Raw genomic sequence first — 23,691 nt, forward strand, 5'->3', positions numbered from 1 at the left:
CTTGGTTCTGTTTAGGGAGAAGGGTTTCCCTGAAGCCATCAATGGGGACAAAAATTTTTTTTGTGTGTGTGTGTGTGTGTTTTTTTTACTATATATCATTATAGACATTGGTATTGAGGCTTAGGAAGCAACCTGAGAACTGATGTTTACAGAATTTATCATATGGGCTCCCTTGTCCTCTGGCTTCCATTGATTTGGCCAATTTCAGAGACTAGAAGCAGCAGAGTTCCCATTTTTCATTCCTTTCTCACTCTCTTCCTTTCCACAGTTCTGACTGAAGTTGTGGTCCTTGACACCAACAGATCTTAGCCAACTATTTCTCTCCAGCTCTCTGGGCTGTAATAACACCATTTCTCCCCTTGCCTTTTCAGGCCCAGGCGTAGTAATAGCTTCCTGCAATTGCTACTCTCCCTGACTCGTCATCCTCTGTTGGTTACTTAGCATGGCCCTGATGTGGTCCCTTAGCATTTCAGTCCAACTTGTCTGATCATGCCATGTTTCTTTCCAGGACTCCCTGATGGGTACACTCTTCCTTACTTGTGTTCTAACTCAAAGTCTATTTCTGCTTTGTCATTCTTCTCTACCTCTCAATGGATTTGAAGTTTTAATTGATGATAATGTGATGATATTCCTGCTTTGTTTTAGTTTGGGTTATTTAAAAGAATTAGCAATTCTTTTAAAAGATTATAAAATTAAAAAGTATTTTATAACATAACTTAGTTTACAACACAGCTTTGTAGTTCCCTCCCCATAAGGTCATGCTTTTCCCTCTTGCTTATAGTGTCTGCTTTCTCCTACTCATTCTTGAGGATCTCTCCTACAGGGCATGCTGACCTGCCCCTCCACCCCTCAGCAGATTTAAATGCCTTCTTCTCTTTGCTACCAACACATCACATCGTTCTGTGACTGTTGACACACAATTCTCTCCGATAAGTTGTAATTCCCACAGGACTGTGTACTACTCCATCTTCCTATCGCTGGCATCTAGTATAAGCCTTGTACATAGTGGTTACTTGATGAGGCCTGTACATAGTGGTTACTCGGTGATTTTATGATGGATGAGTTAGACAGCAAAGTTAGATTCTTCCAGACCAGTTCTCAGCATAACCCAGTTGCACTGCGGTGTCAAGGCCACCGTTATTCAACAAATCTACAAATTATCAATGTTAGGTTCCAGGAGGGACCTCCTCCAGCCCTATGTGGAAACATATGCATATCTAGCTTTCCAATTTCCTTGGTTCATCCAACACTCCTTAAATTACCTTAGTTGAACACTCAGCCTAGCACAGAACCACAGAATCTCAAGTTTATTAAATTGAAACCCCCAAATCCCCCATCCATACATGAACATCATCATACTCTCTAGCCCAGGCAGATTACAGAAAATCAAAGGAAAGCATTCTTTCTTCCAGCTTCTCCAACCTGATACCATAAACAGAGGCAGCAAAACTGCATACCTTATATCATTTGTCCTCTGTTGCTCACTTTCCATAAACAAGCTTGGGAATCTTAAGGTTTCAACATAGATCTTGAAAACTGAGCACCTCCAGGAAGAAGCTATTTTGAAAAGTTTTCCAAGGTTACACTCTGGGAGCTTCAGTTTGTGTGCCTTCACCAAACCTACGTCAATCTGCTGTTCTCTGCTCCATATGGTCTGGCAAGTAACTCCTCCCTTTTCCCCCAGCAGGGAGTTCACTCTACAGCAAAAACAGTGAGTCTCAAGGACAAGAAGCAAACAAACAACCCCATCAAAACAAGTCAAGCTGGCGTAAACACTGGAACACGGCAGGGGAATTAGACACAGCAGACAGAGTTCCATCTTCCTAGACCTCAGTCACTTACCTCTATGGACCACATGCAAAGGCTGTCAGTTGTTCGTTGCGTTGGAGCAATGTCATTTATTTGTCTGTTGTTTACAGTGAAGTTTATTTCATGGAAGGTGTGAGTACAGCTACAAAACGAAAGCCTGCCTTCTTACCTCCAATCATTCCCTTTCGGCTTGTTATGTTCTTAGGACCCTAAACTACTTAGCAATAAATTATTTATAACTCTCAAATGTGGCATTGGGCTTCTCTGCATAGAAATATACTTTATGCCAAAAAAAATTTCTAGACGATTACTAGAAAGAGATCTAGAAAAATGCAATAATAAATTTAAATTATCTTGGGAGGCTGAGGCAAGAGGATCGCGAGTTCAAAGCCACCCTCAGCAATAGCGAAGCACTAAACAACTCAGTGAGACCCTGTTTCTCAATAAAAATACAAAATAAAGCTGAGGATGTGCCTCAGTGGTCAAGTGCCCCTGAGTTCAATTCCCGGTACCACCCAAAACAAAACAAAAATTAAATTAGACATAAAGGAGTAAGGGGGGAGGTTCTTGATAATGTGATTACACTGGAATGAAGATGAACTCAGGGACCTGAATGAAGAGGAACACTGTTGTGTAATAAAACCTGCCTAACGCCTCCCTGTTAGCACCTGTGTTATGGGAATCATTTTATCTAAGGCTGGTAGATAGGATTAAATCCATTTTATACAAAAGGAAATGGAAGATCAAAAAGGTAAGACAATGAGGCTTTTCTCTACTTCAATTAGACGATCCCTGCAGAGTTAATCAGATTAGTGGTAGGGGTGAGAGTGTGCCCACCAGAGCCCTGCCTTCCAAGGGAGCTCTGAGGTTCGCATCTCAGTGTCTTTGCTTCTCCCCACCCTGATGATGTCCTTCCTTCCCACTACCCACTCTGCTCATCCAGACTTCAGAGCCCAACTCCAATTCCATTTCTTCTAATGGAATTGAATAGGGACCGCAACTTGGCTAAACTCAAATGAACTCTTTCCCTTCTCTGCTCACCTGGCACTGCCCTCGTTTCCCAGAGAGCTCTCTTCCCAAGCATGAGTCTTTTCTTTCTAACCAACTTAGAAGCAACCCAAGAGCAGGCTACTAGATGTTAACATCCTCCTATGTTCCCCCATTATTCTTAGAATAATTCTAAGCACTAGTGAAATATTAATATATAATATGCATTTAGGAATAATGGAATGAACAAGTAATTTACAGAGGAAACATTTTAAAGTATGTCGTATGTCCTATTGATACCCTTCGCCTACTCATTACGTATTTACACTGCAGCACAACTATAATTCTATTTTATTACATATATGTATTATATATGTGTGTGTATGTGTATGTATGTATGTGTATATATATAAAATCTTTTGAGATGGGGTCTAACTAACTTTTTCTCAGTCTGACCTTGAACTCTTGGGCTCAGGTGATCCCTTGACTTAGCATCCCAAGCAGCTGGGACTACAGGTGCATGTCCCTGTGCCCAGCTACAAGCATGATTCTGAAGTACTTCTGGATTCTCATTTGCCACTGAGAAAGTAAGTTCTATTTACTAAAATAAATAAGTAAGAAATAACTAAATTTTGTTTTAAGAGTTTTCAACAGCAACAGACAAAACAAAAGAAAAACCATAAATCTGTGTGGCCTGGGGGATTAGCTGGATTAACCTATATTGTACACAGGCTTCCTGATATGGCTTCAGTTTTTTTCCTTGACAGAGAATTTGCCTGTCTAAAATGAAGTTGAGAAGCAAAGGGCATTTTCCTAAGGCCCCATGAGCCCCTTAGGGGGTCTTGTGTCACAAGACCAAGAAAGAGTAACAGGGCTGAGAAAGGTGCTCAGAAACACACAAAGTGAAAAGAAAAATAACCTTAGAGAAAACTCAGGCCAAACCAGCAGCCTCCCTGAATAATCTACCCCTTCAAGGGAATTGCCCATTCTTGGGAATTGAGAATCCTTTCTTTCTTTCCTTTGTCATGCTACATGATTAAGTCCTTTAGTTAATGAGAAAAACATTTGACTTATTTATTTTCAATAAATTCCCATGAAAAAGAAGGAGCCTGAAAACATTTTCAGGCTGGGAAGCATTTTAAAAAAAAATTTTAATAAGCATCCATCAAAACACTCTGCATCAGCCGGAAGAACTTAGCACCATTTTGGCAACCTGAGCCATATGCCTCGCTCTGTCCACCCAGCAAGAAGCATCTAAAAAACCACAGGAAGCCCATCCTAAGATCCTTTAGCAACACTTCTCATTCTCAGATCAGGCCCAATCCAGGCCTGGATGGAGCTTTAGAATCAGCAAACATCCCAGACTCAGGCCTTGGAATATAATATAATTTACATCTTTTCTTTGGCCATTAAATTATTTTTACTATCAAAGCATCTTCTAAGGAAAATTTGAAACCCCCAACAAAACGAGAGAGGAGGAAAAAAATCACCTCAAATTATACTTTCTTAAACTAGCAAAAATTAATGAAACTCCTTTCTCTCTCAAAACCTTTCCCCCTTTTCCAGCCACTCCCATCTGATTGAAGAGTGTTACCACCCACCAATTAGGTTACACAGACCACAAATCTAGCATTCAGCTCATTAATCAGCATTTTTCTAATAGATTTCACATTTATATGTACAGCATTTTAGCTTTATTACATAGTTAATGGGGTTACTAGTTTGAAAATGTTAAATCAACATTATTTTTTATTTCTCTTTAGCTACTATAGTCCCAGAGCATTCCCCCACTAAAGCAAGAGGATGCTGACTCCGGGCAGCTCTCAACAAGACAGGAAAACCTTAAAAGCCTCCTCCTCCAGGCCCTACAGAATGGAGACAGAGAAAGCATGGAGTAGAAGGGAAAAACAAACCTCTGTGATTATATACCATCAAGATTTGGGAGTTAGCCAGGCATGGTGGCACCTGTAATCCCAGTAGCTCAGGAGGCTGAGGCAGGAGGATCACAAGCTCAAAACCAGCCTCAGCAGTGAGATACTCATCAAGACGCTATCTCTAAATAAAATATAAAAAAGGGCTGGGGATGTGGCTCAATGGGTGAGTGCCCCTGGGTTCAATCCCCAGTATCAAAATTTTTAAAAAACGGGGGAAAAAGAAAAAAAGATTTAGGAGTCCTTTGTTACAACAGCATCTAATCAGCCTATCCTGATCGATACCCTAGTTTACACCAAACCCAGAAAGTCCTGATAAGCAGACTGATGCTACCTCCCGAGTCAGCTAGAGTCCCTCAGAGCTGACAATCTCTCTGCCATATATTTCTCTGCCCCATTCAGAGGTGACATGGGTACTCAGCCCATTCATGAGAAGTGAAGGATCAGGCGTGCAACCATGTCTGGAACAAGGAATGCACTTCTCCAGACCCGTCTGAGTCTTAGGTTATAAGGTGAGGGCCAAGTCTCACCATTGCCCACCTACACCTGCTCCCTGTGGGTGTGCATTGCCTGTCTCTTGCCCTTCCCCTGCCAGTCACTGACAGGATGTGTGCTGTACAAATCAGGCCCAGGAAGAAAGCCCTCCTTGAACCTGCCCTCCTGTTCTTTCTTTGTCTTTCTTCCTTTCTTCTCATTACAGACAGGGCTTTCCTATTGCCTTTTTCTCCTGACAGGACAACTTTTTAGAAAGCATCTTCACAGAAAGGAAGCCTAATCTTAATCAGTGCTTTCTACTTAGGACCAGAAAATATTTTGTTGTGGCCTCCATGTCACCTCCACATCTCTCATCCTACAGATTGACCCCCGGCCCTTTTTGGTTTTTTTTTTTGGTACTGAGTTTTGAATCCAAAGGTGCTTAATCACTGAGTCATCCCTTAAGCCCTCTGTATTTGTTATTTTGAGACATGGTCTCCCCAAGTTGCTGAGGCTGGCTTTGGACTCATGATCCTAAAAGCAGGAAGTGGTATGTTTATAATTTAAATTCCCATGCAAACAGGTTTTTTTTTTCTTTTTTTTTTTTTTCTCTTTCCTTTTCTTTTTGAAATGGGGTTTCCCTGTGCGACCTGGGCAGGCCTTGAACTCCTGGATTCAAACCATCTTCCTGCTCAGCATTCTAATTAACTAAGATTACAAGTATACCCTGTTACACTCAGCTTAACATTTTGATTGAGATAAATAAATTTGTCCTTTCCATTGCTGCATATAAACAAAAAGTGACACACTTGCTGGCTCAAATCACTAACTCTTAACAGGCAATCTTCCCCTATTGGTGACTATCCACTGAGCCATGTAAGCATTTGACCATGAGAGGCTTCCCAGCAAACCCTGGAGGACAAGGTGACTCAACAGACAAGGAATCTAATTCCAGAAGTAACAAAGGAGCTTGATTATCTTTTCAAGGACTTTCTTTTTTCTTTTTTTCTTTTTTTTTCTTTTTTTTTTTTAAGGGGAGGAGGATGCAGGGGGATCATGCACTTCTGTTTACACAATAAAGCTATTCCAAAGTGACATTAGTCAAGAGCTTTTTAGTTAAAAATTTTATACTAATTAGATTGCTGAAATTTAGAGCCCATGCAATTAAAAAAGAATAACAGAACACTCTAATTTTCTTGTAAGTCAGAAGACAATTCAATATATTTACTCATAGGAAGAGAGGGAAAGGGAGTTTTTCATTTAAAACTGAGCAAAAATACAATTAACTCCAAGTAAACTGAACATCTGGTGTTTAGAAATAATGGTGCCATTTTTCATTTAGTGGTTGGTGCTCGATATGTGGTATTGACTCTTATAACAACTCTGTTAAATAAATATCAAACCCATTTCACAGATTACAGGAAAATTAGGTAACTTGTTCTGATACACAGGTGCTAATGGGCAAAGCCAGGATTCAACCCAGGGATTTAGTTTCAGACTCTACTATGAGTCACTATGCTTCACTCAAGTCAAAGATACTGAATAGAAATTTAAGGTTGACTAGACTTCTGGGAACTTCTGAGAATTTTAGAGTCTAGAGGGACTTTAAGAGTCACCTCCAGATAATACCCCACCAGGAGATTATCCAAACCTGTGCAAGAACACCTCTACCAATGAAAACCTCAAGACAATTCATTTAACAAATGTTAAGATGTTCTTGGTTCTGTTAAAACAAAATCTATTTCTGTGCAGCATCCACTTACTGATTTTTGGTTCCATGCTTTGCAGTAGAGACTGTGAATCTAATCCCTCACTCTAGTGATTACCCTTCAAATAGAAGACTGAAGTCCCAGCTGATTGTTTTCTTCTTCCACTTCGATCCTTTTACCCTTCTAATCATTCAGTTATCTCACATGAGTGATAATTTGAAGAATCATCACTTGTCTCATCACTGTCTCCTCAACACACTCCAGCTTGTCTGTGTCACTCTTAAAGTGGGGTACACAGGAGGTCAAGGCTCTGCTCCAGACATCCAGGATCATGGAAATTCTACAACATGGCCTGCTTGGTCAACAGGGAAAAGATGCTGTAAAGCAGGGTCTGGTCAGTCCTAGATGGAGCAATACCCTCAATTCCCTCACCTTCAAACTTCTAATATCATCATGTACAGAGAAACTACCTTTTTGAGTGAGCATATCACATCATCAATTCCCATGGTATTTACTGACACTTCCTGAACTCTATGCAAAGTGTACAATATAGTTCCCAAAGAGTGCGGCAAACACATTACAGTTTAAGAACTGGAATATGAATAAATACCTGTGTATCTGTCACTCAACTTTAGAAATATAGGAAGTATAAAACTGAAAGTGTGTCAGAGGCTCCATATGCATGTTCATTTCCATGTATTTTTCATTATAGTTTTACCAACCATCCATCCCCAAACAATAAATTGTTTAATTTTATTTTTAAAATAATTTACAAATGGGGCCATAAGTATGTGTATGCATGTGAATATACATATATATATATATATATATATACACACACACACACAAATACACATATATATAAACACACATATACATGTATACATATGTGTGTGTGTGTGTGTGTAATATTTTGGAAATTGAATCCAGGGGTGCTTTACCACTGAACTACCTCCCAACTTTTATTTATTTATTTATTTATCTATTTATCTATCTATTTATTTATTTATTTTGAGGCAGGGTCTCACTAAATTGCTCAGTGCCTTGATAGGTTGCTGAGGCCTACCTCAAACTTGCAATCCTCCTGCCTCACCTTCTCAATCACTGGGATGACAGGTGTGCACTACCATGCTGGGCTACAATGTGTATACTCTTGTTTTACTCAGAATTATGTTATTGAGATTCATTCTTTTTAAGTTCATTTCATACTTTTCAGTGCCAAGCAGAGTTCTCTCCAACTTTTTCCATAGAGTTTTCTTAGATCAAAAAAATAGAATTTTACATGCATCTCTATTACATAGAATCCATTCTTCTATTCCATCTCAGAAAATACCTCTTACTGGATAATGTGACCCTGACTTGATATACAGATGCTGTCTATACTGTAAACCCTGGATTGGCTTCTAGGATCCCTTCAAAAGGCTTCCATTAATTAAACCACTTACTAAATAGAATGTCTCTTATTAAAAAAAAAAGTCAGGTATTTTATAAATTTAAAGCTGACTTTAAAGCGTAAAAGCAAACAATAATTGCCTTAAATTTCTAGAATCATAGAATCTAAAAACCTATGTTTAATTTCCTCTTCATCTCTCTCCACCCCCCAATCACACACACATACACAGGAGTACATGCATGTGGTGCTTGCACACACACACACACACACACACACCTGAAACTCATGAAGAGATGAAACACCACCATCCTGAAATATCCTTTAAAACTCAGAGCTGTTAATATGGAGGAAAAGAGTTTATTTCCTCTTTTTCTCTGCCAGTCTTCTAGTGGAAGTGCCAATAAGCAGCAGAAAACTCAAAAGGAAAATGAAAAAAAGAAATGGAGGGAGAAGAAAAACCCTGGTCAATACCTTTGATTACCTGTACAATTTTTCATCACACATTGACTAGACATAATAGGGAGATGCCAATAAATCGTGACCACAGGTTGCTAAAGCAGGAATCTCTCACTCCAATATTTCAAGTAAAAGAGTCCAATCATTTTAGACCCAAACTCCTTCCTTTACTAGGAGTATAAACACAAATAAACACACTCACCTCACTATTATTCTGGTTAAAAAGCAATGCTGGTACACAGCAGGGTGCACATTCAAAAACCATTATTCTGTTCTATAAAGAAAAACATGTCTACATCCCTATCCACTTTTTCTACTAAAAAAGACACAGAATTATTCAACTTGAATGCAAAGCCAGCAGCCATCTGTACAAATTTTCATTCTGCCATCAACATCTTGATGGAAGGTGACAGTTTAAGTATATGGAAAGACTATACATTAGTTAAGGCAGGAAAATACAATAACAAACCATCTCCATAGTCTCACCAGCTTATACTGAAAAAAAAATAATGTGACTCACAGCTCCTATAACTGGGTCAACCAGCTCTCCCCTCCAGGGATCCAGGATAATGAAGATTACCACATCACCTCTTCATCAACAGAGGAAATAAAAAGAGAGCTGAGGAGTTTAAGTGGATTCTTTGCATCATCTCAGAAGTAGCATCATGTTGTGTATCTTATATGGATACCACAAACAAACTTATTTTACAAAAATTAAAAAGTGACATGTCATTTCTATCTATAACCCATTGGCTACAGTTAGTCCCATGAATCATCCCAAGTATAAGACTCCTGGGAAACTTGGGGCAATATTACTGACTCTGCCATAAAAGAGTACCCAAATCCAGACTTTACAGAAGAAAGTTAGCAATCTCTTGTGTTTTTTTTTTCCACCTCTTTCTCTACCACAGAAACGCTCGTGAAAACCAAATGAGAGATGCAAATTCCCGATAGCCTTTGAAACTAGCAGTAGTCATCAATGATCTGTCAGAGTCCAATAAAAAAAAAAATTCACTGGCCAAAGGAAAGATGAAATCTGTAAACAATTTGCAGAGGCATGTAGACAAAATTGCACTGAATGAATCTATCAACTCAACCCAGGATTTACCTTAAGGTTTGACTCAGCTGACTTTGGCTGATTCAGAGTGGTATCAAAGGCAGCCTAAGATGTCTCATTGCCTTCCCAATCAGGTGCTGCTACCATTCTACTCAATGCAACTCAACTGAGAGTTCAGGTAGACAGTAAGAGCTCCAGGCATTGACATTTCCTCTTAGTGCGACAAGCTGGTGGGACAAGGGAACTCATTGTAAGCAGTCAGAGTCCATATGAATAAAAGACTGGAGAACACCATAAAATAGGTGAGGAGTTATGAATATCAACCAGACTTCCAGCTTATGATATGAAGGTTCTGGTAGCAAGCAGTGGAGGAGTTGAAGAAAATCAGAAAACCAAGCAATCTTTCATAAGTGATGCTTTCCTACTAAGCACTCTGGGATATGAAGTAATCTCTGAGGAAATATTAAGAAAGGCACTTACCGGAGGAGGGTGGAACCACCCTGACCATTTTAGGAAGGAGCTTCAATATAACCACAAGTTTACACAGACTAGCAATGTCAAATAAAAATTATAGGGCTCTGGGGTTGTAGCTCAGTAGTAGAGCACTTGCTTCACACACATGAGGCACTGGGTTGGATCCTCAGCGCCATGTAAAAATAAATAAATAAAGATATTGGGTCCATCTACAACGAAAAATAATATTTTAAAAAAATTATAGAAGGACATTGTTTTGGACCAAGCCCTTGCACTAGGCTCTAACAGACCAAATTAAAAATCAAAATGGAATCACTCACATTAAAGTTCCATATTACCAAAGCTAAACTAAGTTGTTATCTGACCTGAGAAATCAGGAGAGAAAGGTAATAGCCAATTTTCCCAAATGAGCCAGTTTTAATCAGTGTGATAGTAAAGTTCCCTCCATTTTGTTCCATACCACCTGTTAACCAATCACTTATTTTCCTATTGTTCTGTCTCCTTGTCCCTGCTTATAAGAAAAGCAACTTTGAAATGACTAATCTACTTTACGTTCTTTGTTTCTACTTTCTTGAGTCCTTAACCTCCTCTGTTTAGCCCTTTAGAAAAGTTACATTCTATTTTATGGAATGAAATGTTGCCCAACTCTAGAATTGCATATAAAGCAAATTGAGATTGTTAAATGTGTTGTGATTTTGTCCTTCGGTAGCAGAAAGTTTAATACCCATCTCCCAGGAACCCCACATATAACAAGTCACCATGGTACTAACCCATTTTATAGATCAATCTTGTATACTTTTGCTTTGACTCTAATGCTAGAAATTAGCATCTGCCTTGAAGATGAAAAATCTTCTCTTTTCTGAAATCTGGTTGAGAGATGAAGCTTCCCTTCTTCTGTCCAGTATCCACTTATGAAACCAAGGTTATTCTTTGGGACCAGTGAGAATAATGGGACTGACTTGCCCATGAGGCAGGGGTACTGTACCAGGAGAGCCAAGCTGTGAAGGACTGGGGCTGCTGCCCACCTCTCATACACACACAGCAAAGATGCTTAGCTCCTAAAGTGAGTGTACCAGTAAGAGAGAAGTTGTTATTGTCCCTGCCACAGGGCCAGGTCTGTAGCTCAGAGATTTTGTCTAAAGGCAGAAGCTGGCTGTAAAACAGAGAACTCCAAATCTCTCCCCAACAAACCATGGATAATTTCAAGTCCAGAGTCATTCTCAAAAACAGAGGAGGTATAATAAAAGGCAACTGATAAATTCATTAGTAACTTATCCTGAACTGTAAGTTGGATGGTTTACTATAGAAAAATAGGAAATGAGAAAGTGGAGACCACCTTCTGGGGGTCAAAACAAATCTTAAACACTGACCTCAGCAAGTATCATGACAAAGAAGCCCAGGTTTTACTGGGTCAATTTGCCAAACCATTCTATGTTCTGAGACATTGTTAAAGGTAAAAAGAGTGTTTTGATCAGCAATGAAATGGCACTTAACTGCTGGGTTTGACCAGGAAGAGCTGCTCAATCCATTGTGTTCCCAGGTAATACCCACATACGGTAGTTGTTCCCCCTGAAGAGCAACATCAGAAACTTTATATTATGCTGAACAATCCATTTGATCTATAATAAAGCAAGCAAATAAATAACAAAAACAAATCATAGAAGAACAGTAGATGTTACAACATAATATCTAAAATGTCCAGTTTCTAACAAAAAAAAAAATGATGAATCATGCAAAGACGCAGGGAAGAATGACTCACAGGCTAAATAACAGTGAGCAATAGAAACTGCCTGTGAAAGCTACCATATGTCAGATTTAACAGATGTCAGATTTAACAGAAAAAGTAGTCAAAGTAGCCATTAAAAATAATTTCAAATAGCATTTTCGAATAAAGGATACCATGATTACAAAACTAAAGTATGATTACACTAGGCTCTAACAGACCAGATTAAAAATCAAAATGGAATCATCCATGCTAAAGTTCCACATTACAGAACCTAAACTAGGTTTTTGCAACACCTCAAGCATAAAATATCAACAAGGAGATACACATTATTTTAAAAGAACCAAATGGAAATGCTAGATTTGAAAAAAAACATAACTGAAATGAAAATTCACCAAAGGGGATCAAGGGCGGATATTAATTGGCAGAAAAAGAATTAGCAACACTGAGGATATTGACAGTGATAGAATCCAAAGAATAGAAGAAGGGAGGAAGGAAAAGAATGACCATAGCCTCAGAGAAATATGGGACACTATTAAGTATACAAATGAACAAGTGTTTATCAGGAAGGAAAATAGAGAAAAGAAAAAAAAATACCCAAAAAGCAGCTGAACAATTCCCAAATTTATTGAAAATATTGATCTACATATCTAAGAAACTCTACAAACTCCAAATAGGATAAATGCAAAGAGATCCATAGATACTTGATAATAAAAAATAAAGCTACATGCGAAATATAAGAAGAAAATCTTGAATGCAATAACAGAAAAATGACTCATCACTTACAAGGGAACCCCAATAAGATGAACAGCTCTATTCTTCAGAGAATGAATTGAGAGGATAACATAAGTGTCTTGGGGGGAAAAAAGAAAAAGAAAAGAAGATCTCATGCCCAACAAAAACAGGTGAAAAAAAAAACATTTCTAAATAAACAAAAACAGAGAATGTGTTGCTATAAACCCACTTTGGGGAAGAAATACTATAAGAAGTTCTTCATGCCACAAGCAAGTAAACCCTGAAAATAATTCAGATCTACATGAAAAAAAAATAAAATAAAAACAATGAGTACCAGTAACGGGTGGCTAGAATGGAAAAGTCATATAATAACAGTGTTGGAGAGGATACGGGGAAACCAGAGCCCCCATCTGCCACTGGTAGGAATGCAACATGATGCAGCAACTTTGGGAAACAGTTGGACAGTTACCATATGACCCAACAATTCCTTGGTTATATATACCCAAGAGAAATAAAATCACATGGCCACACAAAAATTATATACTAATGTTTAATATACATTGTTCATAACAGACAAAATGTAAATGCCCATCAGCTAATTAATGGAAGATCAGAAAATGGCACATCTACATAGTGGAATCATTCAACCTTAAAAGAGAACAAAGTACCAATACCCAACAGGGATGAACTTGGAAAACATTATGCTAAGTGAAATCAGCCATTCACAAAAGAATGCCAAACATTACGTGATTTCCATTTATATGAAATGACCAAAATAGGCAAATACATAGCAACAGAAAGTACATTGCTTAGGGTTATAAATCATGGGGAACAGGGAAAAGGTAACCAAAGTATTGGGGGTGTAATTTTGTGGTGATGAAGATGTTCTAGAATTGACTGCAGAGTTGGTCGTGCATATCTGTGTAGATAATAGAAATTAATAAACACTGAATTTTATACTTTAAGTGGACAGATTTTATGGTTTGTGAATTACATTTCAATAAAGCTGTTCAAACTGATACATCACACACTTCACAGATGTATTAGTTTTCTATGGCTGCTGTAGCAAACTAAGAAAAATTTGGTGGCTTAACACAACACAATGGGGCTGGGGATGTGGATCAAGCCGGTAGCGCGCTCGCCTGGCATCCATGTGGCCCGGGTTCAATCCTCAGCACCACATACCAACAAAGATGTTGTGTCTGCCGAAAACTAAAAAAAAAAAAAATGTAAATAAAATATGGAAATAAATAAATAATTTTTTTTTGTTGTTGGTCGTTCAAAACATTACATAGTTCTTAATACATCATATTTCACAGTTTGATTCAAGCGGGTTATGAACTCCCAACTTTACCCCATATACAGATTGCTGTATCACATCAGTTATCCTTCCATTGATTGACATCTTGCCTTTCTAGTGTCTGATGTATTCTGCTGTCTGTCCTATTCTCTACTATCCCCCCTCCCCTCCCCTCCCCTCCCCTTTTCTCTCTCTACCCCTTCTACTGTAAATCATTTCTTCCATTTATATTATCTTGTCTTACCCCTCCTTTCCTCTTATATATCATTTTGTATAACCCTGAGGATCGCCTTCCATTTCCATGCGATTTCCCTTCTCACTCCTTTTCCCTCCCACCTTTCATCCCTGTTTAATGTAAATCTTCTTCTCAAGCTCTTCGTCCCTACCCTGTCCTTGTTTACTCCCCTTATATCAAAGGGGTCATTTGGTATTTGTTTTTTAAAGATTGACTAGCTTCACTTAGCATAATCTGCTCTAATGCCATCCATTTCCCTCCAAATTCTATGATTTTGTCATTTTTTAATGCAGAGTAATACTCCATTGTGTATAAATGCCACATTTTTTTTATCCATTCATCTATTGAAGGGCATCTAGGCTGATACATCACACACTTCACAGATGTATTCACAGAATCTTGCTATAGTGAATTGTGCTGCTATGAACATCGATGTAGCAGTGTCTCTGTAGCATGCTCTTATTAGGTCTTTAGGGAATAGACCGAGAAGGGGAATAGCTGGGTCAAATGGTGGTTCCATTCCCAGCTTTCCAAGAAATCTCCATACTGCTTTCCAAATTGGCTGCACCAATTTGCAGTCCCACCAGCAATGAACAAGAGTGCCCTTTTCCCCGCATCCTCTCCAGCACTTATTGTTGTTTGACTTCCTAATGGCTGCCAATCTTACTGGACTGAGATGGTATCTTAGGGTAGTTTTGATTTGCATTTCTCTGACTGCTAGCAATGGTGAGCATTTTTTCATGTACTTATTGATTGATTGTATGTCCTCCTCTGAGAACTGTCTGTTCAGGTCCTTGGCCCATTTATTGATTGGGTTATTTGTTATCTTATTGTCTAATTTTTTGAGTTCTTTGTATATTCTGGTTATTAGGGCTCTATCTGAAGTGTGTGGATTAAAGATTTGTTCCCAGGATGTAGGCTCCCTGTTTATCTCTCTTATTGTTTCTTTTGCTGAGAAAAAACTTTTTAGTTTGAGTAAGTCCCATTTGTTGATTCTAGTTGTTAACTCTTGCACTATGGGTGTCCTATTGAGGAATTTGGGGCCCAATCCCACAGTATGTAGATCATAACCAACTTTTTCTTCTATCAGATGCCGTGTCTCTGATTTAATATCAAGCTCCTTAATCCATTTTGAATTAACTTTTGTGCATGGCGAGAGATAGGGATTCAGATTCATTTTGATGCAAATGGATTTCCAGTTTTCCCAGCACCATTTGTTGAAGATGCTATCCTTCCTCCATTGCATGCTTTTAGCCCCTTTATCAAATATAAGATAGTTGTAGTTTTGTGGATTGGTTACTGTATCCTCTATTCTGTACCATTGGCCCACCCGCCTGTTTTGGTACCAGTACCATGCTGTTTTTGTTACTATTGCTCTGTAGTATAGTTTGAAGTCTGGTATCGCTATACCGCCTGATTCACACTTCCTGCTTAGCATTGTTTTTGCTATTCTGGGTCTTTTATTATTCCATATGAATTTCATGATTCTTTTATCTATTTCTACAAGAAATTCCATTGGGATTTTGATTGGCATTGCATTGAACTTATAGAGAACTTTTGGTAATATCGCCATTTTGATGATGTTAGTTCTGCCTATCCATGAGCAGGGTATATTTTTCCATCTTCTAAGGTCTTCTTCTATATCTTTCTTTAGGGTTCTGTAATTTTCATTATATAAATCTTTCACCTCTTTTGTTAGGTTGATTCCCAAGTATTTTATTTTTTGGGGGGATATTGTGAATGGAGTAGTTGTCCTCATTTCCGTTTCAGAGGATTTGTCGCTGATATACAGGAATGCCTTTGATTTATGCGTGTTGATCTTATATCCTGCCACTTTGCTGAATTCATTTATTAGCTCTAATAGCTTCTTTGTAGACCCTTTTGGGTCTGCTAGGTATAGGATCATATCATCTGCAAATAGTGATAATTTAAGTTCTTCTTTTCCTATTTTTATGCCTTTAATTTCTTTCGTCTGTCTAATTGCTCTGGCCAGTGTTTCGAAGACTATGTTGAACATGTGTTTTTAAAAAAACACAACACAAATTTGGAGGTCAGAGGACTAAAATCAGTCTCAGGGATAAAGCGAAGGTTTTAGCAAGGTTGCACTCTTTCTAGAGGCTTTAGAGGAGAATCTGTTTCTTTGCATCTTCTGGAGTCTAAAGGCTACTGTTTCCTTAGTTTTGGCTTCTTTCTCTGTCTTCAGAGTATAGGGCTCTAGTCTCTTCTTCACTCACCACCTGGCCTTCTCTATTATAAGGACCCAGAGATTATACTGGAGCCACCTGGAAAATGTAGGATAATCACCCATCTCAAAATCCTTAATTTGATCATATCTGCAAAGAAGTCTCGTTTGACAAATAAAATAACATTTACAAGTTCCAGGAATTAGGATGTAGAGCTCTTTGGGGAGGGGGCCCTTATTCATTTTACCACAACTAGTAGATATTGGAAATGAACTAGGCATTCATGGTACATGTTTCTAGGAGTAGAAACCCTGAATGGACCAATAATCGCTGAAGAAATTGAAAATGGAGAATAACATCCTTTAAATCCTTTGGGTCTAGATGATTCTACTGGAAAGTCAACTAAGATGACCAGTTTTTAAAGATTTTTTTTCTATGCATTCCAATACCCTCTAAAAATCTTTACTAAAGACTGTATAAGGCATGGTTAATATTCTATCTGCTGTAATTTGAGTATGGATTGAGTATGTCCTCCAAAGTTTCAGGCACTAAAAGTTTACTCCCTAATGTGACAATGTTGAAAAGTGGTGGAAGACTTTATAGGTAGAGCCTAGTAGGAGGTAATTATGTCACTGGGAATGCATGCTTAGGAAGGATTAATATAATTCTTGCAGGACCCAGGACTCTGGTTAGTTTCTGTGAGAGTGAATTGTTACAAAAAGAATGAGCTTGACATTGTGATATCATCTGTCATGAGGCCCATGAGCTGAAGAGATGGGGCTGCATAATCTTGGATGTTCAGCCTCCAAAACTGTGAGCTAAGTAAATGTATTTTCTCTATAAAGTTTCCATCCTTAGGTATTTTGTTATAGCAACAGAAAACAGTCTAAGATACTATCCATATACCCAATTTTTGACTGTACATCTCAACCCTACTAAGATGCTTCACATAGCCAAGGTTGAACTCATTCTCCTCCCTATAACCAATTCCTTTAAACACAATTTCTTATCTATGTCAATTTGTGTATATAGAAAGAAAACCTAACCCATGTGGTTTAAGCCAAAATACAATTTACTAGTAAATTGTAATGAAATTTACATAAATAAAAAAAATCCAAGGGATAGGATAGCTAGGTTCAGTTCTTAAAGAGTGTCATCAGGATTTTGCTTCTCTGTCTCAGCTTTGCCTTCCATTGTGTTGACTCTATTCTCATCAACATTTCTTTAGGGAGTTGAAGATACCAACAGAAGTTCTATGAATTCACACTCCCAAGTCTTTTAACATTGGTCCCACAGAAGTTCGGAGATTCACTCCAATTGCACCAGCTTAGTTGCTGCTACCAACCCTGAAACGTGGTTGGAGGATGTGTTGCACGGACTGGCCCTGGGTCATGTATGCAGTCCCTGGAACTGGAGGTGGAGGGAGCTCCATCATAAACACATGCATTGAGATTGAGGAGGGAGTCGCCTCTAGCTTAAAAAAAAAAAAAAAAAAACTGGGACATAATAACCAAGAATATAAATTCTAGAGGCAACAGCAAGAACTGTCCATCCATGACACTCAGTGTTTCCTGTCATAGTCACAAGAGCAGGCGAATCACTTGGGAGTTCATCTTTAGGTCTTCTTTCTTCTTCATTCCATATCCAGCACCATATTATCAGTTCCTTCTGATTCTCTTCCTGCATATGTCTATCAAGTCACTCAAGTTCTCTATTTTCACTCCTACCAGTCCAGTTCCAAGCTTCCAACATTTCTCCCCGGGATGCTTGATTGACATTTTAACTGGCCTCCCTGTAACCATGTCTAACTCATTCCAGGAAGAGTAATAGGGATTTTGAACTCGCCTCTTCTGCACCTTCAACACTCCCCACTATGTTCTGAATAAAGTAGCCTTGTATATCATTCTCTGCCCTGAACCAATGGAGCATTTATCTAGGCCTTAATGAGGCTGTAAATGTGTCATACTCTTTCTCCTTTGTGGAACTTCCTTATGGGTCATCTGGATCTGCTTGAAACTCTTCCTCCAATCCATCCATTATCACATGGCAAGCTTCTACCCATCCTTTGGATCTCAGCCTAGGCATTACTTTGGCCAGAAAATTTCTCCAGATCCCCTTAGTGTGGTAAGGGGTCCACCACTAAACAATTATGGCCCCCTGCATATACAACCCCACTATTACAGTTATCCTAACATATTACAGAGATCTGCACATTTGTCTGAACCTTCCACTAAACTTTAAATTCTTATAAAAGGAGTAAATATGTTTTGTTCATAGGGGCATCCCCAAGATCTATAGCACAGTGTTGGTGTAATAGGTGATTGACAAGTACTTGCTTAAAATTATAACAACAACTAACATTTACTAAGAGCTTAATGTGGGCCAGCTACTATTTTAAGTGCTTTATATGTTATCTCATCTAATCTACCAACAATCAATCTTCCTCCCACCTTATAGGTGAGAAAATTGAGATTCAAGGGTTCTACTTCTATTGAAGAAGTCATAGAGCTAAGTTAGAGTCAAGATTTAAACCCAGTCAGTCTGGCTGCAGAAGCCAAGTTTTTAAATACTATGCTATATTCTCAAGTGCACACAGGCATACAAAAATGCTGCCCTAGATATTCTGAGGAACACAAAAATGAGAGGGGTAGAAGAACAGAATGTACATAAGATACATAAAATACCAACAGAGAATTATATATGTAATATAAGGCTTGCTTGCTTTATTTAAAACACAAACAGTAACAAAATCTTTCTGTTTGGTGAGATGGAATTTTTTCACAGAGAAATATTTCAGTATAAAAATTCCTGAATTCAAATGTGTATGTGACTCAATTACACAGTGGCAGTTGATATTTATGTTGAAAATGAAAAACAAAACCAACAAGTTATTCTGGGCACTAAACCATATTTAAAACTGCTGCATTTATGTTTTGAAATGTTTTCCTATAACTACAAACCTACCCAACGGGACCAACTGTCTGACATTTCTTAAAAATTTCCATTCAAGGTTTATGTTCTTCTGCTTTGAAATAACAAAGAGATATTATGACTGTCTTTTACTTGGAACTATAAATAATTAAAATAGAGAAGACTAAACTCACCATTCCTCCAAATGAAGTAAAAGTTTAAGGGAAATATTTTATAAGCATACTTAATAACAAACTAGTTATCAATTAAGCATGACCTCTTGTTTTGTAAATGATTTACTTCTCCATTGTAAGACTATACAATGACATTTTAACTAGCTTCATTATAAAACTGTGCAAGGTAGATAGCCAAACAGTAGAAAATAAAAACCCACTTTGCATATTTGGAAAAAGAAATGCTGCTGTTGGGATAATTTGTGAATCTTTGAACCCAGGAAAATGGGTTCAAAGCTAGGCAATACACTTTTTTAGTGACAAGGGCAAAAATTTTAGATGAACAGCAATCACATGCTGAAGATAATACAAAATGTTCTTAGTTCTTCCAATTCTATAGAATTTTTCTCACAAGTAAATCATAATTTTGCTATCTACTTACTTTAGAGGAAAATGTTTTAAAAAATAATAGTCTGCATGCTCGTTCATGATAAATAAAATATGAATGGGCTTGATTGGGAAGGCAAGCTGATTTAATGATGCTTAGATAATAATTATCTCGGGATAGCAAATGTTAGAATAGTCTTCAGAGGAAATATGTGGAATATCATTCTCCAAGAAATATTTAAAATTGGATTTGAGGTGGATGATCATCTTTGAAGCTGTGATCTCTGAATATAGCAAACCATTATAAACACATTCACAAAAGTTAACATCCAGTCTGGACCTACTGAGAGAAAGGACAGTTTAAAACACAAAAGGTGGGACTTCAGGATAATTTTGAAGGACTGCATTTAATACAATGTGGGTAAGTCTAGAAGCTTAGAATTGAGATTTAATAAAGACAGCAATTCCCATTCATATTTCATTTATCATGAACAGGCACGCAGGCTATTATTTTTTCTTTTTTGGAAATAAGATTATTCTTAGGTTTAAAATGCCATACATTTTTGTTTTAATAACTGTTTCCTTAGACAACCTTTTACTCATTTGTGTCTCAAAGTTAAACTTTTATCCTATCTTATGTGAAAGATTATAAATTCTTAATAGAATTTTTATATACTTACAAAATTGTCAGATGGCCATTTCAACAGGTATGAATGCTATACCTGCTAAATAAGAAATTACTCAATGAATATGTGATTAGTTCCAGATTATTCAAGAGTGTGACTTTCTAAACCAAACTTCAAATTTTCAGCAAAGACTAAAAATTCTTCCTAGGGAAAGAAGTAATATCTAAAAAAGAAAACAAAAACTATGAGGAATAAAAACAACAAAAAAAATTGTTACTGTCTATGAGTGTTAAGCTTGAATACTTTATTCATTAACTTTGTTAGCTGAAGAAAAGTAATTTTGAGTAGTTACTGTAAAAGGTCACATGGAAAACAAATTTCCTGTGTCAATAGGTTAAGAAAATGTTATGTTTGCTGACTCTGTGTAAAGAGGGCAACTCAGAGAACACTTGACCTGATTAGCTCATCAGCAACCCATTAGGAGGTTTTTCTTGGAAAAGAAATGGGGAACCCATTTGCACTATTTTTATTACCTTCCAGACTTTTGTATGCTGTTGTGCAGCATGATGCTTAGCTACTAGTGGGCACTTGATGTGCAATGACTGGAACATCTGACTTTGGGTTTTAAATTTCAGGAATCCTAACAGTTTCTGGGTTTCACAGGAAACTGAAAATGCAAAATGTTTCACACAAATGTTACCTTCAACCAGCTTCTTTATGTGTATATAGACACATAATCTTCAAAGCTACACCCAAAGATAAATGTATATGCAAACAAATGCAATGTACAAATATATGCTTATATGTATGATTTGTATAAATCATTTTAAGATATAATTAATTAGGGGAGAGAAAAGAGTAATGTGTGGGACAGAGAGAAAGAGATGGAAACAGAGACAGATTGAGGTGGCGAGTCTTATTTTTCCCCAACTAGACTTTAAAATTCTCAGGAATAAAAACTTTGTGCCAAGGTTCCCAACAGTGTCTAACACATGGTAAGTGTTCAATAAGTGTTCTATAAATGTATTTTTCTATGATATACAGGGGTACTTTCAAAATGAATTTGCCTTTTAAAAGTAGTGTCAAACAATATGCCAGCATATTGTCTCAATTTTACTCATTTATACCCATTTTCTACTAATTCTAGTGAATAAAATTAATCAGTAGAGCAGAAAACATCTTAACACCCATATATCTAAGGTTTACCTCAGGAATTTCTACTTTGAACTTTTCTTTTTTTCACTTTGAACTTTTTTGGTCCAAAAATATTCTCACATTTATATATACCATTAAAAATACCTGTGCACAAATAAAGAGCTAAGACTTAAGTACCTCAAGGTTACAAGAAAAAGTAATTGTTTGCATGTTTGAAAGGTGCATTTTGCATTCTTTACTTTTTATAATATAGCAAATACTTACATTTCATTTTCTTGATTGTTAATTCTTCTCACTGAATTCGCCACTTAAATGTTTGTTATTATCTCACTTTTTAAAAGTGATCATAAAATAGGAAGAGCAGCAGAATAGAATGGACATTAGGATTGAGATATATATATATATATATATATATATATATATATATATATATATATATGACTCATATATACATGACTCTATGACCAGTGTGATTCTGCAATCTGTACAATTAGAAAAATGAGAAATTATACCCCAATGATACAAATGTTTGAATTTCCAAGATCATTGTAATGTCATGTGTAGATAATAAAAAAAAAATCAAAAAAAGTGATCATAAAAATAAAATCATGATGGAATGGGGCTGGAGGTGCATCTCAATGGCAGAGCTCTTGCCTAGCATGGACAGTTCCCTGGGTTCATCCCTAGCACTGAGAAGAAGGAGGAGAAAGAGGAGGAAGAGGAGAAAGAGGAGGAGGAGGAGGAGGAAAAGGAGGAGGAGGAGGAAAAGGAGGAGGAGGAGGAGGAGGAGGAGGAGGAAGAGGAGAAGGAGGAGGAGAAACTACATTGGACCAATACAAAGATTCCTCAAGCAAGAAAAGTTATAAGTATAGTGATTAATAAGAGATGAAATTATTTTTAGAAAATGTTAATACCAAGGAGTAAGATTCAATAAAATTATGGAAATCATAAATTTATAAGTACATAAAAAACATGACCTGAAATAAAAGACAATAGTAAGACAAAAAACAACTGGAAAACATTTTTAAAGCCATCCTGAAAAAATAATATTATATAAATAATTTATTCATTACTAAAAGTAGAAATCAAAATAGCAATCACACTGTAGAAGAAAGGATCACATATAAGGGTAGATAAGCTTGAGAACCTCTCCTACAATAAGAAACAAAAAGATCTGAAAAAGCAAAATGAAAGATATGAATGACTTTCTAAAGAAATGATCAGGAAAAATGGAACACTGATGATAAACAATGAGATAATAAAGACAGCAATTTTATTTAACTAGGAAAATAAACCCATTAGTAATCCAAAAGGATTTATTATATACTAGGAAGAAATAATTTTAAAAAGTTATCATCAAAAAGCATTGAAGAACTATTTCTTAAATTCAAGAAAAGCAAAATAAATCTTTAACCATTTAGATAAATTTAAATTTCCCTACATCTTCCATTTACGAAAATGCCAAGTTATTTTATTCATACAAACTCTAATTGCTAAAAAAAAAATGCTTAAAAGATCAAAAAATCCAAAGATAGGATGATATACCAAATCAAACTATAGTAGAAGGTAAATGTCCAGAAAAGTAAATAACTTTTTCCTAAGGATATTTGCTAATCCAGATAAAACTGACTGCAATTTAGAGGGCAGCACAGGGGCATGGAGTACATTAATCAAGGTCTAGACCCTTGAGGAAACAAAGCACAGATAAGTGCATAAACTCTGACGTAAGGAATGTACCCTCCTAGCCACCAGCCCTACCCAGGGAACTGATCAGGATGGAATTCCATGCTAAGTAGAACAGAAGGGGGAAACAGAATTTTAAAACTTGTCTTTTAAAAAGGGTAACCACAAATGAACTCTTGCATGGATTTCCAGCCCTATCTCACATTGGTAGGGGTGGTCAAGGAAACCTCAAGCTTCAAATATAGTTTAAAACAACTCTGGGATGTTTATGCATCTAGGGGTCTGACAGGA

This window comes from Ictidomys tridecemlineatus, chromosome 6 (assembly GCF_052094955.1).
Source record: "Ictidomys tridecemlineatus isolate mIctTri1 chromosome 6, mIctTri1.hap1, whole genome shotgun sequence".
NCBI classification, from domain to species: Eukaryota; Metazoa; Chordata; class Mammalia; order Rodentia; family Sciuridae; genus Ictidomys; species Ictidomys tridecemlineatus.